The following is a 21,142-nucleotide window of genomic DNA, read 5'->3' as shown; positions in this document are numbered from 1 at the left end:
ACTTGACAGAAGCATTCACAGAATCTCCTTTGTGATGTGTGCATTCAACTCACAGAGTTGAAAATAACTTTTCATAGAGCAGTTTTGAAACACTCCTTTTGTAGAAACTGACAGTGTATATTTCCAGTGCTTTGAAGCGTTTGTTGGAAACAGTAATATCTTCACATAAAAACTAGACAGAAGCATTCTCAGAAACTACTTTGTGAGGTGCCTATTCAACTGATAGAGTTTAACTATCTTTTTAAAGTGCAGTTTTGAAACACTCTTTTTGTAGAATCCGCAAATGGACATTTTTAGTGCTTTTAGGGCTATGTTGGAAAAGGAAATATATTCAAATAAAAACTAGACAGAAGCATTCTCAGAAACTTCTTTATGATGTGTGCATTCAACTCACAGAGTTGAACATAACTTCAGAGAGCAGTTTCTAAACAGTCTTTTTGTGGAATCTGCAAGTGGATATTGGAACACCTTGAGGACTTTGTTGGCAATGGAAATATCTTCACATAAAAACTAGACAGAAGCATTCTCAGAAACTTCTTTGTGATGTGTGCATTCAACTCACAGAGTTGAACCTTCCTTTTGATAGAGCAGTTCTGAAACACTGTTTTTGTAGTTTCTGCAAGGGTTTATTTAGACCGATTTGAGGCCTTCATTGGAAATTGGAATATCTCCACATAAAAACTAGACAGAAGCATTCTTAGAAACTTCTTTGTGATGCGGGCATTCAAATCACAGGGTTGAACATAACTTTTGATAGAGCAGTTTTGAAACACTCTTTTTGTAGAGTCTGCAAGTGGAAATCCGGACCGCTTTGAGGACTTCCATGGAAACGGGAATATATACACATAAAAATTAGACAGAAGCATTCTCCGAAACATCTTTGTGATGTGTGCATTCATCTCAGAGAGGTGAACCTTCTTTTTAATAGAGCAGTTTTGAAACACTCTTTTTGTAGAATCTGCAAGGGATATTTGGACCGTTTTGAGGCCTTTGTTGGAAACGGGAATATCTTCACATAAAAATTAGACAGAAGCATTCTCAGAAACTATTTTGTGATGTGTGCATTCAACTCACAGAGTTCAACCTTCCTTTTGATAGAACTGTTTCAAAAAACTTTTTTTGCAGAATCTGCAAGAGGACATTTGGAGTGCTTTGAGGCCTTTAGTGGAAAAGGAAATATCTTCACATAAAAACTAGACAGAAGCATTCACAGAAACTACTGTTTGATTTATGCATTCAACTCACGGAGTTTAGCCTTCTTTTTAATAGAGCAGTTTTGAAACAGTGTTTTTGTGGAATCTGCAAGTGAATATTTGGAGTGATTTGAGGCCTACGGTAGAAAAGGAAATAACTTCACATAAAAACTACACAAAGCATTCTCAGAAACTTCTCCATCATTTGTGCATTCAACTCACAGAATTGAAACTTTCTTTTGATAGAGCAGTTTTCAAACACAGTTTTTGTACTATCTGCAATTGGATATTTGGAGTGCTTTGAAGCCTTCATTGGAAACGGGAATATCTTCAAATTAAAACTAGACAGAAGTATTCTCAGAAACATGTTTATGATGTTTACATTCAACTTACCGAATTAGACATATTTTTTCATATTGCAGTTTTGAAACGACATTTTGAGGAACCTGCAAGTGGATATTTGTACCAATTTGAGGGCTTCGTTGACAACGGGAATATCTTCACGTAAAAAATAGACAGAAGCATTCTCAGAAACTTCTTTGTGATGTGTGCATTCAATCATAGGGTTGAACACAACTTTTCATAGAGCAGTTTTTAAACACTCATTTTGTAGAATTTGCAAGTGGACATTTGTAGGGCTTTGATGCCTTCTATGGAAAAGGAAATATCTTCACATAAAAACTAGACAGATACATTCTCAGAAACTACTTTTTGATGTGTGCATTCAACTTACCGAGTTGAATCTTCCTTTTGATAGAGCAGTTTTGAAACAAACTTTTTGTAGTATCTGCCAGTTGATATTTGGATCTCTTTGAAGCCTTCATTGGAAATGGGAGTATTTTCAATTAAAACTAGACAGAAGCATTCTCAGAAACTACTTTGTGATATGTGCATTCAACTCACAGTGTTGAACATTTCCTGCCATAGAGAAGTTTTGAAAATCTCTTTTGGTAGAATCTGCCAATGGACGTTTGTAGCACATTGAGGGCTATGGTGGAAAAGGAAATGTATTCAAATAAACACTAGACAGAAGCATTCGTGGAAACTTTTTTGTGATGTCTGCATTCAACTCACAGAGTTGAACATAACTTTTCATAGAGCAATTTTGAAACACTGTTTTTGTAGAATCTGCAAGTGGATATTTGGATCACTGTGAGTCCTTCATTGGAAACTTCAATATCTTCAGATTAAAACTAGTCAGAAGCATTATCAGAAACTTCTTTGTGATGTGTGCATTCAGCTCACAGAGTTGAACTTTCCTTTTGATAGAGCAGTTTTGAAACACTCTTTTTGTAGTATCTGCAATGGGATATTTGGAGCGCTATGAGGCCTGTGGTAGAAAGGGAAATATCTTCACATAAAAACTAGACAGAAATATTCTCAGAAACTTCATTGTGATGTGTACATTCAACTCACAGAGTTGAATATTGGTTTTGATATCCCGTTTTGAAACACTCTTTTTGTAGAATCTACAAGTGTTTACTTGGAGCGCTTTGAAGCCTTCGTTGGCAAAAGGAATGCCTTCAAATAAAAACTAGACAAAAGCACTCTCAGAAACAACTTTGTGATGTGTCCATTCAACTCACAGAGTTAAACCTTTGTTTTGATAGAGCAGTTTTCAAACCCTCTTTTTTGTAGAATCTGAAAGAAAACATTTGTATTGCTTTGAGGGCTATTGTGGAAATGGAAATAACTTCAAATAAAAACTAGACAGAAGCATTCTCAGAAACGTCTTTGGAATCTTTGCATTCAAATAACAGAGATGAACATACCTTTTCATAGAGCAGTTGTTGAACACTCTTTTTGAAGAACTTTCAAGTGGATATTTGAAACGATTGGAGACCTTTGTTAAAAACGGGAATATTTTCACATGAAAACTAGATGGAAGCATTCTCAGAAACTATTTTGTGACGTGTGCATTCAACTCACAGTGTTGAACATAACTTTTCATAGAGCAGTTTTGAAACACTCTCTTTGTAGAATCTGAAAGTGGATATTTGGACAGATTTCAGGCCTTCGTTGCAAAGGCAAATATCTTCACATAAAAACTAGACAGAAGCATTCTCAGAAACTTCTTTGTGATGTGTGCATTCAACTCACAGAGTTGAACCTTCCTTTTGATAGAGCAGTGTGAAACCTTTATTTATGGAATGTGCAAGTGGACATTTGGATCACTCTGAGGCCTTCAGTGGAAAGGGCAATATCTTCCCATAAAAACTAGCGTAAGCGTCCTCCTAAACTTCTTTGTGATGTGTGCTTTCAACTAACAGAGTTGAACCTTCCTTCAGATAGAGGAGTTTTGAAACACTTTTTTTGTAGAATCTGCAAGAGGATATTTGGAGCACTTTGAAGCCTTCATTGGAAAAGGGAATATCTTAAAATAAAAAGTAGTTAGAAGTATTCTCAGAAACTACTTTGTGATATGTGCATAAAGCTCACAGAGTTCAGCCTTCCTTTTGATGGAGCTATTTTGAAACACTTATTTTGTAGAATCTGTAAGTGGATATTTGGAGCGCTATGAGGCCTATTGTAGAAAGGGAAATATCTTCACATAAAAACTAGTCAGAAACATTCTCACAAACGACTTTGTGATGTGTGCATTCAACTCACAGAGTTGAACCTTCCTTTGGATAGAGCAGTTTTGAAACACTCTTTTTGTAGAATGTGCAAGTGTATATTTGGAGTGCTTTGAAGCCTTCGTTGGAAACGGGAATATCTTCAAATAAAAACTATACAGAAGCACTCTCATAAACAACATTGCTATGAGTCCATTCAACTCACAGAGTTGAACCTTAGTTTTGAAAGAGCAGTTTTGAAATTCTGTTTTTGAAGAATTTGAAAGAGGACACTTGTAGCGCTTTGAGGGCTATGGTGGAAAAGGAAATATCTTCAAATAAAAACTAGTCAGGAGTATTCTTAGAAACTACTTTGCGATGTGTGCATTCAACTCATAGATTTGACGATAACTTCTCATAGAGCAGTTTTGAAACACTCTTTTTATAGTATCTGCAAATGGAAATTTGGACCACATTGAGGCCTTCGTTGGAAACGGTAATATCTTCACATTAAAACTAGACAGAAGCATTCTCAGAAACATCTTTTTGATGTGTGCATTCAACTCACACAGTTGAACCTTCCTTTTAATAGGACAGTTTTGAAAGTCTTTTTTTTGTAGTATCTGTAAGAGGACATTTGGAGCGCTTTGAGGCCTTCGGTGGAAAAGGAAATATCTTCACATAAAAACTGGACAGAAGCATTCTCAGAAACTTCTTTGTGATGTGTGCATTATACTCACAGAGTTGAGCCTTGCTTTTGATAGAACAGTTTTGAAACACTCTTTTTGTAGAATCTGTAGGTGGATACTTGGAGCACTTTGAAGCCTTCGTTGGAAATGGGAATATCTTCAAATAAAAATTAGACAGAAGGATTCTCAGAAACTACATTGTGATGTGTGAATTCAACTCAAAGTGTTGAGCCTTCCATTTGTTAGAGCAATTTTGATACACTCTTTTTGTAGAATCTGCAAGGGGATTTTTGGAGTGCTTTGAAACCTTCTTTGGAAAATGGAATATCTTCACATAAAAACTACACAGAAGCATTCTCAGAAACTACTTTGTGATGTGTGCGTTCAACTCACTGAGTTGAACCTTCCTTTTCAAAAAGCAGTTTTGAAACACACTTTTTGCAGAATCTGCAGATGGACATTTGAAACGCTTTGAGGGCTATGGTAGCAAAGGAAATATCTTCAAATAAAAACTAGGCAGAAGCATTCTCAGAAACATGTTTGTGACTTTTACATTCAACTCACAGAGTTGAAAATACCTACTTATAGAGCAGTTGTGAAACATTCTTTTTGTATTACCTGCAAGTGGATATTTGGACCGTTTTGAGGCCTTCGTTGGAAACGGGAATATCTTCACATAAAAGCAGAAGCATTCTCAGAAACTTCTTTGTGATGTGTGCATTCAACACACAGAGAAGAACCTTCCTTTTCATAAAACAGTTTTAAAACACTCTTTTTGAAGAATCCGCAAGTGGGTATTTCAACCGATTTGGGGCCTTCCTTGGAAATGCTTATATCTTCACATAAAACTAGACAGAAGCATTCTCAGAAACTTCTTGTGTTGTGTGCCTTCAACTGACAGAGTTTAGCCTTCCTTTTGATAGAGCAGTTTTGAAACGCTCTTTTTTTAAAATCTGCAAGGGGATATGACGACCGTTTTGAAGACTTCATTGGAAAAGGGAATATCTTTATATAAAAACTAGACAGAAACACTCTCAGAAATCTGTTTGTGATGTTTGCATTCAGTTCACAGAGTTGAACGTACCTTTTCATAGAGTAGTTACAACACAATCCTTTTGAAGGACCTGCAAGTGGATATTTGGACCAATTTCACAACTTCATTGGAATAGGGTATCCCTTCACATAAAAACTAGACAGAAGCATTCTCAGAAACTTCTTAGTGATGTGTGCATTGAACTCACAGAGTGGAACCTTCCTTTTGATAGGACAGTTTTGGTACATTCTTTTTGTAGAATCTGCAAGGAATATTAGGAGCACTTTGAAGTTTTCATTGGAAACGTCAATATCTTCAAATAAAAACTAGGCAGAAGCATTCTCAGAAACTTCTTGTGATGTGCGCATTCAACTCACAGAGTTAAACTTTCCTTTTCATAGAGCAGTTTTGAAACACTCTTTTTGTAGAATCTGCAAGTGGATATTTGGATGGCTTTGAGACTTATGCTGGAAAAGGAAATATCTTCACATAAATACTAGGCAGAAGCGTTCTCAGAAACTACCTTTTGATGTGTACATTCAACTCACAGTGTTGAGCCTTCCTTTTCATAGAGCATTTTTGAAACACTCTTTTTGTAGAATCTGAAAGTGGATATTCAGAGCGCTTTGAGGTCTATGGTACAACAGGAAATGTCTTCAAATAAAAACTGGACTGAAGCATTCTCAGAAACTTCTTTCAGATGTGTGCATTCAACTCACAGATTTCAACAAGACTTTTCAAAGAGCAGTTTTGAAACACTCCTTTTTTAGAATCTGCAAGTGGATATTTGGATCATTTGAGGTCTTCATTGGAAACGGGAATATCTTGAGATAAAAACTAGACAGAAGCATTCTCAGAAACTGCTTTGTGATGTGTGCATTCAAATAACAGAGTTGAACATAACTTCTCATAGAGGAGTTTTGAAAACTTCTTGTTGTAAAATATGCAAGGGGATATTTGCAGGGCCTTGGAGCCTTCGTTGGAAATGGAAATATCTTCAAATAAAAACTATACAGAAGCATTCTCAGAAACTTCTTTCTGATGTGTACATTCAACTCACAGAGTTCAACATAACTTTTCATAGAGGAGTTTTGAAACACTCTTTTTGTAGAATCTGCAAGTGGACATTTGGATTGCTTTAACTCGTTTCGTGGAAATAGAAATATCTTTACAAAAAAAGTAGAAACAAGCATGCTGAGAAACTTCTTTGTGATGTGTGCTTTCAGCTCACAGAGTTGAACCTTCCTTTTTATACAGCAGTTTTGAAACACTTCTTTTGTTGAATCTGCAAGTGGACATTGGAGAGCTTTGAGGCCTTTGGTGGAAAAGGAAATATCCTCACATAAAAACAAGAATGAAGTATTCTCAGAAACTTCTTTGTGATGTGTGCATTGAACTCACAAAATTGAAGCTTTCTTTTGATAGAGCAGTTCTGAAACACTCTTTTTGTAGAATCTGCAAGTGGATATTTGGAGTTTTTTGATGTCTTCAGTGGAAACGGGAATATCTTGAAATAAAAACTAGACAGAAGTATTCTCAGAAAGTACTTTGTGATGCGTGTTTTCATATCACAGAGTTGAACTTTTCTTTTGATAGAGCAGTTTTCAAACACTGTTTTTGTCCATTCTGCAAGTGGACATTTGTAGCACTTTGAGGGCTCTGGTGCAAAAGGAAAATCTGCAAATAAAAACTAGACAGAAACATTCTCAGAAACTTCTTTGTGATGTTTGAATTCAACTCACAGACTTGAACAAATCTTTTCATAGAGCAGTTGTGAATCACTCTTTTTGTAGAATCTGCAAGTAGATATTTGGACCAATTTGAGTCCATCATTCGAAACGGGAATATCTTCACATAAATGCTAGAAAGAAGCATTCTCAGAAACTTCTTTGTGCTGTGTGCATTCAACTCGCAGAGTTGAACATTCCTGTTGAAAGATCAGGTTTGAAACACTCTTTTTATAGAATCTGTAATTGGATATTTGAAGCGCTTTGAATCCTTCATTGGAAATGGGAATATCTTCAAAGAAAAACTAGACAGAAGCGTTCTCAGAAACTTCTTTGTGATGTGTACATTCAACTCACAGAGTTGAACATTCCTGTTGATAGAGCAGTTTTGAAACACTCTTTTTATAGTATCTGTAAGTGGATATTTGAAGCGCTTTGAATCCTTCATTGGAAGCGGGAATATCTTCAAATAAAAACTAGACAGAAGTATTCTCAGAAACTACTTTGTGATGTGTGAATTCAACTCACAGAGTTGAACCTTTCCTTTGATAGAGTAGTTTTGTAACACTCTTTTTGTAGGATAATCAAGTGGACATTTTTAGCGCTTTGTGGGCTATGGTGGAAAAGGAAATATCTTCACATAAAAACTAGACGGAAACATTCTCAGAAACTCCTTTGGGCTGTTTGAATTCAACTCACAGAGTTGAACATACCTTTTCATAGAGCATTTGGGAAACACTCTTTTTAAGGAATCTGCAAGTGGATATTCTGACTGATTTGAGGGCTTCTTTGGAAACGTTAATAACTTCATATAAAAACAAAGACAGAAGCATTCTAAGAAACTTCTTTGAGATGTCTGCATTCAATTCACAGAGTTGAACATAACTTTTCACAGAGCAGTTTTGAAACACTCTTTTTGTAGTATCGGCAAGTGGATATTTGGACTGCTTTGAGGCCTGTGGTGGAATAGGAAATATCTTCACATAAAAACTAGATGGAAACATTCTCAGAAACTTCTTTGTGATGTGGGAATTCAACTCACAGAGTTGAACCTCCCTTTGGATAGAATAGTTTTGAAACACATTTGTTGTAGTATCTGTAAGTTGACATTTAGAGTGCTTTGAGGACTTCAGTGGAAAAGGAAATATCTTCACATAAAAACTAGACATAAGCATTCTCAGAAACTCCTTTGTGACGGGGGCATTCAACTCACAGAGGTGAACCTTCCTTTTGATAAAGCAGTTTTGAAATACTCCTTTTGTAGAAATTGCAATTGGATTTTAGGAGCACTTTGAAGAGTTCATTGGGAGCGGGTTTATCTTCAAATAAAAACTAGACAGAAGCATTCTCAGCAACTACTTTGTGATGTGTGCATGCAACTCACAGAGTTAAACCTTTCTTTTGACAGAGCAGTTTTGAAACACTCTTTTTGTAGGATCTGCAAGTGGATATATGTAGCACTTTGAGGGCTACATTGGAAAAGGAAATATTTTCAAATAAAAACTAGATGGAAGCATTCTCAGAAACTCCTTGATGATGTTTGCATTCAACTCACAGATGTGAACATACCTTTTCATAGAGTAGTTGTGAAACACTCTTTTCGAGGAACCTGCAAGTGGATATTTTGACCAGTATTAGGCATTCTTTGGAAACGTTAGTAACTTCACATAAAAACTAGACAGAAGCATTCTCAGAAACTTCTTTGAGATGTGTGCATTCAATTCTCAGAGTTGAACATAAGTTTTCATAGAGCAGTTTTGAAACACTCTTTTTGTAGAATCTGTAAGCGGATATTTGGACTGCTTTGAGGTCTTCATTGAAAACGGGAATATCTTCACATGAGAATTAGAGAGAAGCATTCTCAGAAACTTCTTTGTGATGTGTGCATTCAACTCAAGGAGTTGAACACATCTTTTCATAGAGCAGTTTTGAAACACTCTTTTTGTAGTTTCTGCATGTGGATATTTGGACTGCTTTGAAGCCTGCGGTGGAGTAGGAAATATCTTCACATAAAAAGTATTCAAAAGCATTCTCAGAAACTTATTTGTGATGTGGGCATTCAACTCACAGATTTGAACCTCCCTTTTGAAAGAGTACTTTTGAAACACTTTTTTTTGTAGAATCTGCAAGCGAACATTTGGAGTCCTTTGAGGCCTTCAGTGGAAAAGGAAATATCTTCACATAAAAACTAGACATAAGCATTCTCAGAAACTTCTTTGTGATATGTGCATTCAACTCCCAGAGTTGAACCTCCCTTTTGATAGAGCAGTTTTGAAACACTTTTTTTGTAGAATCTGCAAGTGGTTATTCAGAGCGCTTTGAGTCCTTTGGTAGAAAAGGAAATATCTTCACCTCAAAACTAGACATAAGATTTCTCAGAAACTTCTTTGAGATGTGCACATTCAATTCATATAGTTGAACATAACTTTTCATAGAGCAGTTTAGAAACACTCTTTTCATAGTATCTGTAAGTGGATATTTGGAAAGATTTGAGGGCTTCATTGGAAATTGGGATATCTTCACATAAAAACTATACAGAAGCATTTTCAGAAACTTCTTTGTGATGTGTGCATTCAATTCACAGAGTTGAACACATCTTTTCATAGAACAATTTTGAAACACTCTTTTAGTAGAATCTACATGTGGATATATGGACAGCTTTGAGGCCTTCGATCGAAAAGGAAATATCTTCACATAAAAACTAGACAGAGGCATTTTCAGACACTACTTTCTGATTTGTGCATTCGACTCACAGAGTTGAACCTTCCTTTTGATAGAGCAGTTTTGAATCACTCTTATTGTAGAATCTGCAAGTGGATATTTGGAGTGTTTGAAGCCTTCATTGGAATCGGGAATATCTTCAAATAAAAACTAGACAGAATAATTCTCAGAAACTACTTTGTGATGTGTGCATTCACCTCAAAGAGTTGAGCTTTCCTTTTGATAGAACAGCTTTGAAACAGTCTTTTTGTAGAATCTGGATGTGGATATTTTTAGTGCTTTGAGACCCATGGTAAAAAAGGGAATATCTTCGCATAAAAACCAGACAGAAGCATTCACAGAAACTTCTTTGTGATGTGTACATTTAACTCACAGATTTGAAACTTCTTTTGATAGAGCAGTTTTGAAACACTCTTTTTGTAGTGTCTTCAAGTGGATATTTGGAGTGTTTTGAGGCCTGTGGTAGAAAAGGGAATATCTTCACATAAAAACTAGACAGAAGCATTCTCAGAATCTTCTCCTGATGTGTGCATTCAATTCACAGAGTTGAATGTTCCTTTTGATAGAGCATTTTTGAAACACTCTTTATGAAGGATCTGCAAGGGAATATTTGGACTTTTTTTGATCTTCATTAGAAACAGGAATATCTTCAGATAAAAACTAGACAGAAGTATTCTGAGAAACTTCTATGTGACATGTGCCTTCAACTCACAGAGTTGAATCCTCCTTTTGATAGAGCAGTTTTGAAACAATTTTTCTGTAGAATCTGCAAGGAGATATTTGGACCGTTTTGAGGCCTTCATTGGAAAAGGGAATGTCTTCACATAAAAATTAGACAGAAGCATTCTCAGAAAATTCTTTGTGATGTGTGCATTCAAATCACAGAGTTGAACCTTTCTTTCATAGAGCAGTTTTGAAACGCTTTTTTTGAAGAATCTGCAAGTGGACCTTTGGAGGGCTTTGAGGAATTTGGTGGAAAAGGAAATATCTTCACATAGAAACTACATATAAGAATTCTCAGAAACTTCTTTGGGATGTGTGCATTCAACTCACAGAATTGAACTTTCCATTTGATAGAGCAGTTTTGAAACACTCTTTTTGTAGAATCTGTAAGTGGATATTTGGAGCACGTTGAAGCATTCACTGTAAAGGGGAATAACTTCAAATAAAACCAGACAGATCCATTCTCAGACAGTACTTTGTGATGTGTGCATTCAACTCACTGTGTTGACCCTTCCTTTTGATAGAGAAGTTTTGAAACACTCTGTTTCCAGAATCTACAGGTGGATATTTGGAGTACTATGAAACCTTTATTGGAAACGAAAATATCTTCAAATAACAACCAGACAGAAGCATTTTTAGAAACAACTTTCTGATGTGTGCATTCAACTCACAGAATTCAGCCTTGGTTTGGTAGAGCAGTTTTGAAACAGTCTTTTTTTAGAATCTGCAAGTAGATATTTGGAGAGCTTTGAGGTCTATGGTAGAAAAAAAAATATCTTCACATAAAAAGTTGACAGAAGCATTCTCAAAAACTTCTTTGTGATGTGTACATTCAAGTCACAGAGTTGAAACTTCTTTTTATAGAGCAGTTTTGAAGCACTGTTTTTGTAGGATCTGAAAGTGGATATTTGGAGCACTTTGAAGCTTTCGTTCCAAAAGAGTTTATCTTCAAATAAAACCTACACAGAATCATTCTCAGAAACTACTTAGTGTTGTGTGCATTCAACTCACTGAGTTGAGTCTTCCTTTTGATAGATCAGTTTTGAAACACTCTTCTTCTAGAATCTGCAAGTGGATATTTGCAGCGCTTTGAGGCCACTGTAGAAAAGGAAATATTTTTCATATAAAAATTAGACAAAGAATTCTCTGAAACTGCTTTCTGGTGTGTGCATTCAACTCACTTAGTTGAACATAACTTTTCAGAGAGTAGTTTTGAAACACTGTTTTTGTAGAATCTGCATGTGGATATTAGGACTGCTTTGAGGCCTTCATTGGAAACGGGAATATTTTCACATAAAATCTAGGCAGAAGCATTTTCAGAATCATCTTTGTGATGTGTGCATTCAACACGCAGAGTTGAACGATCCTTTTGATAGACCTGATGGAAACCCTCTTTTTGTAAAATCTGCAAGTGGATAATTGGAGAGCTTTGAGACCCATGGCAGAAAAGGAAATATCTTCACATAAAAACTAGACAGAAGGGTTCTCAGAAACTATTTTGTGATGTGTCCATTCAACTCACAGAGTTGAACAATCCTTTTGATAGAACAGCTTTGAAACACTGTTTTTGAAGGATCTGCAAGTGGATATATGAGCACTTTGAGGCCTATGCTGGAAAAGGAAATATCTTCACAGAAAAGCTAGACAGAAGCGTTCTCAGAAACTTCTTTGTGATGTGTGCATTCAACTTACAGAGTTGAGCCTTCTTTTTAATAGAGCAGTATTGACACTCTTTTTTTGTAGGATCAGCAAGTGAATATTTGGAGTGCTTTGAGGCCTATGCTGCAAAAGGAAATATCTTCGCATAAAAAGTAGACAGAAGCATAATCTGAAACTTCTTTGTGATCTGTGCATTCAACTCATAGAGTTGAAACTTCCTTTACATAGAGCGGTTTTGAAACACGGTTTTTGTAAAATCTGCAAGTGGATATTTGGAGGTCTTTGAGGGATATGCTGGAAAAAGAAATGTCTTCACATAAAAACTATACAGAAGCTTTATCAGAAACTTCTTTGTGATGTATGCGTTCAATTCCCAGAGTTAAACCTTCCTTCCTTTTGATAGAGCAGTATTGAAACTATCTTTTGGTTGAATTTGCCAGTGGATATTTGGGGCGACTTGAGGCCTACGCTGGAGAAGGAAATATCTTCATATAAAAATTAGACAGAAGTATTCAGAGAAACTTCTTTGTGATGTGTGCATTCAACTCACAGAGTTGTACCTTCTTCTTAATAGGTCAGTTTTGAAATAATGTTTTTGTAGAATCTGCAAGTGAATATTTGGAGCAAATTGAGGCCTATCCTGGAAAAGGAAATGTCTTCACATAAAAACTAGACAGAAGCATTCTCAGAAGCTTCTTTTTAATGTGTGCTTTCAACTCACAGAGTCGAAACTTCCTTTTGAGAGAGCAGTTTTGAAACACATTTCGTAGAATCTGCAAGTGCATATTTGGAGCAATTCGAGGCCTATCCCGCAAAAGGAAACATCTTCACATAAAAACTAGATAGAAGCATTCTCAGAAACAACTTTGTGATGTGTGCATTCAACTAACAGAGTTGAACCTTCCATTTGATAGAGCAGACTTGAAACAATCTTTTTGGAGATTCTGCAAGAGGATATTTGGAGAGATTTGAGGCCTATTCTTGAAAAGGAAATGTCTTCACGTAAAAACTAGACAGAAGAGTTCTCAGAAACTTCTTTTTGATGTGTGCATTCAACTCACAGTATTGAACCTTCCTTTTGATAGAGGAGTTTTGAAACACTCTTTTTGTACAATCTGCAACAGGATATTTGAAGCGGTTTGAAACCTATGGTGGAAAAGGAAATATCTTCACCTACAAACTAGACAGAAGCATTGTCAGAAACTTCTTTGTGATGTGTGCATTCAACTCAGAGAGTTGAACTTCTCTTTTGATAAAGTAGTTATGAAACACGGTTTTTGTAGAATCTGCAGGTGGATAATACGAACACTTAGAGGCCTATGCAGGAAAAGGAATTATCTTAAAAAAAAAAAAAAAACTAGACAGAAGCATTATCAGAAACTTCTTTGTCATGTGTGCACTCAACTCACAGAGTTTAACCTTCCTTTTTATAGAGCAGTTTTGAAACACTCTTTTTGTAGAATCTGCAAGTGGATATTTGGAGCAATTTCTGTCCTATACTGGAAAAGGAAATATTTTCATGCAAAAATTTGACAGAGGCGTTCTCAGAAACTTCTTTGTGATGTGTACATTACACTCACAGAGTTGAACACTACTTTTGATAGAGCAGTTTTGAAACACTCTTTTTGTAGAATCTGCAAGATGGTATTTGGAGTTCATGGAAGCCTTCTTTGGAAATGGGAACACCTTCAAATAAAAATTACACAGAAGCGTTCTCAGAAACTACTTTGTGATGTGTGCATTCAACTCACAGAGTTGAACCTTCGTTTTGTTAGAACAGTTTTGTAGCCCTCCTTTTGTCGTATCTGCAAGTGAATATTTGGAGCGGTTGAAGCCTCTGTTGGAAAAGGAAATATCTTCACATAAAAACCAGATAGAAGCATTCTTAGAAACTTCTTTGTGTTGTGTCTATGCAACTCATGGAGGTGAGCCTTCATTTTCATAGAGCAGTTTTGAAACACTCTTTTTGTTGTATCTGCTAGTGGGTATTTGGAGAGCTTTGTCGTCTATGCTGCAAAAGGAAATATCTTCACATAAAAACTAGACAGAAGCATTCTCAGAAACTTCTTTATAATGTGTGCATCCAACTGACGGAATTGAAATTTCCTCTTGATAGAGCAGTTTTGAAACACTATTTTTGTTGAATCTGCTAGTGGATATTTGGAGTGCTTTGAGGCGTATGCTGGAAAAGCAAATATCTCCACCTAAAAAGTAGACAGAAGTATTCTCAGAAACTTCTTTGTGAAGTGTGCATTCAATTCACAGAGTAGAAACTTCGTTTTGATAGAGCAGTTTTGAAACACAGTATTTATAGGATCTGCAAGCGGATATTTGGGGCACTTTGAGGCCTATGCTGGAAAAGGAAATATGCCCACATAAAAACTAGACAGAAGCGTTCTCAGAAACTTGTTTGAGATGTGTGCATTCATCTCACAGAGTTGAACCTTCCTTTTGAGAGAACAGTTTTGAATCATAGTTTTTGTAGAATGTGCAAGCTGATATTTAGATCTATTTGAGGCCTGTGCTGGAAAAGGAAATGTCTTCAGATAAAAACTGTACGGACGCATTCTCTGGAACTTCTTTCTGATGTGTGCATTCAGCTCACAGAGTTGAACCTTCTGATTAATAGAGCAGTTTTGAAACAGGCTTTTTGTGTAATCTGAAAGTGGATGTTTGGAGAGATTTGAGACCTTGGCTGGAAAAGGAAATATCTTCACTTAAAAACTAGACAGAAGCGTTCTCAGAAACTTCTTTATGAGGTGTACATTCATCTAACAGAATTGAACGTTCCCTTTGATAGAGCAGTGCTAAAACCCTCTTTTTGTAGAATCTGCAAGTGGCTATTAGGAGCTATTGGGGCCTCTGGTGGAAAAGGAAATATCTTCACATCAAAACTAGAAAGAAGCATTCTCAGAAACTTCTTTGTGATGTGTGCATTTAAGTCACATATTTGAACCTTCTTTTTGTTAGAGCCGTTTTGAAACTCTCTTTTTGTAGAATCTGCAAGCGGATATTTGGAGAGATTGATGCCTATGGTGTACAAGAAAATATCTTCATATAAAAACTAAACAGAAGCAATCAGAGAAACTTCTTTTTTATGAATGCATTCAACCCACAGAGTTGAACCTACCTTTTGATATAACAGTTTTGAAACACAGTTTTTGTAGAATCTGCAAGTGGACATTTGAAGCACTTTGAGGCCTATCCTGGAAAAGCATATCTTCACAGAAAAACTAGACAGAAGCGTTCTCAGAAACTTCTTCGCGATGTGTGCATTCAACTAACAGAGTTGAGACTTCTTTTTAATAGAGCAGTATTGACACCCTCTTTTGTAGAATCTGCAAGTGGGGATTTGGAGTGCTTTGAGGCCTATGCTAGGAAAAGGAAATATGTTCACATAAAAAGTTGACAGAATCATTCTCAGAAACTTCATTTTTATGTATGTATTCAACTGACAGAGTTGAAACTTACTTTCAATAGAGCAGTTTTCAACTGCTGTTTTTGTAGAATATGCAAGTGGATATTTGGAGCACTTTGAGGCGTATGCTTTAAAAGGAAATATCTTCACAAAAAACTAAACATAAGTATACTCAGATACTTCTTTATAATGTGTGCCTACAGCATACAGTGTTGAACTTTCTTATTGATAGAGTAGTTTTGAAACACTGTTTTTGTGTAATCTGCAAGTGGATATTTGGAGAACTTTGAGGCGTATGCTGGAAAAGGAGATATCCTCACATAAAAACTAGACAGAAGCATTCTTAGAACCTGCTTTGTCATGTGTGCATTCAACTCATAATGTTGAGCCTTCCTTTTGATAGAGCCGTATTGAAACACTGCTTTTGTAGAATCTGCAAGTTCATATTTGGAGCGCTTTGGGGCATGTGGTGGAAAAACAAATATTTTCACATAAAAACGAAACAGAAGCATTCAGAGGAACTTCTTTGTTATGTATGCATTCAACTCACAGGGTTGAACCTACCCTTTGATAGATCAGTTTTGAAACCCTCTTTTTTGTAGAATTTGCAAGTGGATATTTGGAGCGATTGCGTCCTCTGGTGGAAAAGGATATAAATTTACATAAAAACTATACAGAAGCATTCTCAGAAACTTCTACATGACGTGTGCATTCAATTCTGAGCGTTGAGCCTTCCTTTTTATAGAGCAGTTTTGAAAAACTCTTTTTGTAGAAACTGAAAGTGGACATTTGGAGTGGTTTGAGGCCTATGCTGGAAAAGGAAATATCTTCACATAAAAACTAGACAGAAGCATTCTCAGAAACTTCTTCTGATGTGTGCATTCAACTCACAGAGTTGAAACTTCTTTTTAATAGAGCCGTTTTGAAACACTATTTTTGTAGAATGGCAAGTGGATAATTGGAGCTCTTTGTGGCGTATGCTGGAAAAGGAAATATCTTCACATAAAAACTAGACAGAAGTATTCTCAGAAACTTCTTTGTGATGCGTGAATTCAAATCACAGTGTTGAACTATCCTTTTGATTGAATAGTTTTGAAACACTATTTTTGTTGTATCTGCAAGTGGATATTTAGAGCACTTTGATGCCTATGCCAGAAAGGAAGTATCCCCTCATAAAAACTGGACAAAAGCATTCTCAGAAACTTCTCTGTGATGTGTGTATTTAACTCAGATATTTGAACTTTCCTTTTGAGAGAGCAGTTTTGAATCACTTTTTTTGTAGAATTTGCAAGTGGATATTTGTAGTGATTTGAGGCCTATGCAGTAAAACGAAATATCTTCACATAAAAACTAGACAGAAGTGTTCTAAGAAACTTCTTTGTGATATCTGCATTCAACTCACAGAGTTAAACCTTACTTTTGAAATACTTTTTTTGTAATCTGCAAGTGGATATTAGGAGCACTTTGAGGCCTATGCTGGAAAATTAAATATCTTCACAGAAAAACAGACAAAATCGTTCTCAGAAATTACTCTGCAATGTGTACATTCACCTCACAGAGTCGTGCCTTCTTTTTAATGCAGCAGCTTTGAAACACTCTTTTTGTACAATATGCAAGAAGATGATTGGAGCACTTTGAGTTCTATGAAGGGAAAAGGAATATCTTCACATAAAAACTAGAGAGAATTATTCTCAGAAACTTCATTGTTATGTACACATTCCACTCACAGAGTTGAACCTTACTTTTGATAGAGTAGTTTTGAAACCTCATTTTTGAAGAATCGGCGAGTGGATAATTGGAGGTCTTAAAGGCCTATTCTAGAAAAGAAAATATCTTCACATAAAAACTAGACAGAAGCATTCTCAGAAACTTCTTTGTGATGTGTGCATTCAACTCATACAGTTGAATCTTTCTTTTGTTAGAGTAGTTTTGAAACACTCTTTTTGTAGAATCTGCAAGTGGATATTTGGAGAGTTTTGAGGCCTATGCTGGAGAAGGAAATATCTTCACATAAAAACTAGATGCAAGTATTCAGAGCAACTTTTTGTGATGTGTGCATTCAATTCACAGAGTTGGACCCTCTTTTTCATAGAACAGTTTTGAAACACTTGTTTTTGTAGAATTTGCAAAGAAATTGCAAATTTCCTTGTGAAGGAAATACCTTCACAGACAAACTTGACAGAAGTGTTCTCAGAAACAACTTTGTGATGTGTACATTCAACTCACTGAGATGAACATTCCTTTTAATAGAGCAGTTTTGAAACACTGTTTTTGTAGAATCTGCAAGTGGATATTTGGAGCACTTTGAGACATGTGGTAGAAAAAGAAATATCTTTACATAAAAGCGAGACAAGCATTCTCGGAAACTTCTTTGCTATGTATGCATTCATCTCTAATAGTTGAACTTAACTTTTGATAGAGCAGTTTAGAAACCTTGTTTTCTTAGTATCTGCAAGTGGATATTTGGAGCGATTGTGGCCTCTGGTGGAACAGAAAATATCTTCACATACAGACAAGGCAGACGCATTCCCATAAGCTTCTTTGTGATGTGTGCATTCAACTCACAGAGTTGAGCCTTCCTTTGGTATACGAGTTTTGTAACACTGTTTTTGTAGAATCTGCAAGTGGATATTTAGAGCACTTAGAGGCCTATGCTGGAAAAGGAAATATCTTAATTTAAAAACTAGACAGAAGCATTCTCAGAAACTTCTTTGTGATATGTGCATCTAACTCACAGAGTTGAAACTACCTATTGATAGAGCAGTTTTGCGGCAACCTTTTTGTAGAATCTGCAAGTGGATATTTGGAGAGATTTGAGTCCTACGCTGGAAAAGGAAATATCTTCACATAAAAACTAGACAGAACTATTCTCAGAAACTTCTTAGTGATTTGTGTATTCAACTCACAGAGTTGAACCTTCTTTTTAATAAAACACTTTTGAAACACTCTTTTTGTAGAATCTGCAACGGATATTCGGAGCATTTTCAGGCATATGTTGGAAAAATAAATATCTTTGAATAAAAACTAGACAAAAGCATTCTCAGAAATTTCTTTGTTACGTACGCATTCCACTCACAGAGTTGAACCTTAATTTTGATAGAGCAGTTTTGAAACACTCTTTTTTTAGAATCTGCAAGTGGATATTTGAAGATCTTTGAGACCTATGCTGGAGAAGGAAATATCTTCACATAAAAACTATACAGAAGCATTCAGAGGAACTTCTTTCAGAATTGTGCATTCAACTCACAGTGTGGAACGTTCCTTTTGATAGAACAGTTTTGAAACACTGTTTTTGTAGAATCTGCAGGTGGATATTTGGAGCAATTTGAGGGTTATGCTGGAAAAGCAAATATCTTCACATAAATACATGACAGAAGCATTCTCAAAAACTTCTTTGAGATGTGTGCATTCAAGTCATAGATTTGAACGCTCCTTTTCATAGAGCAGTTTTGAAACTCTCTTTTTGTAGAACCTGTAAGGGGATATTTTGACTTATTTAAGGCCTTTGTTGGAGTCAGGAATATCTTCACATAAAAACTAGACAGAAGCATTCTCAGAAACTTCTTTGTGATGTTTGCATTCAACTCACAGAGTTGAACCTTCTTTTTGATACAGCCGTTTTGAAAGACTTTTTTAATAGAATCTGCAAGTGGACAATTTGTGTGCTTTGAGGCCTTTTGTAGAAAAGGAAATATCTACACATAAAAACTAGACAGAAGAATTCTCAGAGACATCTTCATGATGAATGCATTCAACTCACAGAGTTAAAACCTCCTGTTGATAGAGCAGTTTTGAAACTCTCTGTTTGTAGAATCTGCAAGTGAATATGTGGAGCGCTTTGAAGCCTTCGTTGGAAACGGGAATATCTTCAAATAAAAACTGAACAGAAGCATTCTCAGAAACTATTTTGTGATGTGTGCATTCAACTCAGGGAGTTGAACCTTTCTTTTGATAGAGCAGTTTTCAAGCACTCTTTTTGTATAAGCTGCAAGGGGACATTTATAGCACATTGAGGGCTATGGTGGAAAAGGAATTATCTTCAAATAAAAAACACACAAAAGCATTCTCAGAAACTTCCTTGGGAGGATTGCATTCAAATCACAGAGTTGGAGATATCTTTTCATAAAGCAGTTGTGAAACAGTCTTTTTGAAGTACCTACAAGTGGATATTTGGACCGATTTGAGGCCTTCATTGGAAAAGGGAAAATCTTCACATAAAAACTAGATAGAATAATTTTGAGAAACTTCTTTGTCATGTGTGCATTAAACTCACAGATTTGAACACAACTTTTCATAATGAAGTTTTGAAACATTCTTTTTGTACAATCTGCAAGTGGATATTTGGACCGCTTTGAGGCCTTCATTGAAAATGGGAATATCTTCACATAGAAAGTAGACAGAAGAATTCTCAGAAACTTACTTGTGACGTGTGCATTCAACTCACAGAGCTGAACATACCTTTTCATAGAGCAGTTGTGAAACACTCTTTTTGAAGAACCTGCATGTAGATATTTGGACCGATTTCAGTCCTTCTTTGGAAACCGGAATATATTCACATAAAACCTACACAGAAGCATTCTCAGAAACTATTTTGAGATGTGTGCATTCAACTCACAGAGTTGAACAAAACTTTTCATACAGCAGTTTTGAAACACTCCTTTTGTAGAATCTGCAGGTGGATATTCGGAGCGCTTTGAGGCAAATGGTAGAAAAGCAAATATTGTCACATAGACACTAGAAAGAAACATTCTCAGAAACTTCTTTGTGATATGTGCATTCAACCCACGTAGTTGAACCTTCCTTTTGATAGAGCAGTTTTGAAACACATTTTTTGTAGAATCAGAAGGAGGAGATTTGGAGTTCTTTGAAGCCTTCTTTGGAAAAGGGAATATCTTCAAAAAAATATTAGACAGTAGCATTCTCAGAAACTTCTTTGTGATGCGTGCTTTCATGTCACAGAGTTGAACATTCCTTTTGATAGAGCAGTTTTGAAAGACTCTTTTTTTAGAATCTGGAAGTGGATATTTGGAGGACTTTGAAGCCTTCATTGGAAACGGGAATATCTTTACATAATAACTAGACAGAAGCATTCTCAGAAACTACTTTTTGATGTGTGCATTCAACTCACAGATTTGACCCTTCCTTTTGATAGAGAAGTTTTGAAACACTCTTTTTGTAGAATTTCCAAGGGATATTTGGACTTCTTTGAGGCATATGGTAGAAAAGGGAATATCTTCACATAAAAACTAGACAGAAGAATTCTCAGAAACTTCTTTGTGATGTGTGCATTCAACTCACAGAGTTGAACCTTCCTTTTGGTAGACCAGTTGTGAAACACGCTTTTTGTAGAACCTCCAAGTGGATATTTGGACCAATTTGAAGCTTTCATTGGAAACGGGTATATCTTCACATAAAAACTGGACA

Source organism: Pongo abelii, chromosome 15, assembly GCF_028885655.2.
Source record: "Pongo abelii isolate AG06213 chromosome 15, NHGRI_mPonAbe1-v2.0_pri, whole genome shotgun sequence".
Taxonomy (NCBI): Eukaryota; Metazoa; Chordata; class Mammalia; order Primates; family Hominidae; genus Pongo; species Pongo abelii.
This window is presented reverse-complemented; position numbering follows the sequence as displayed.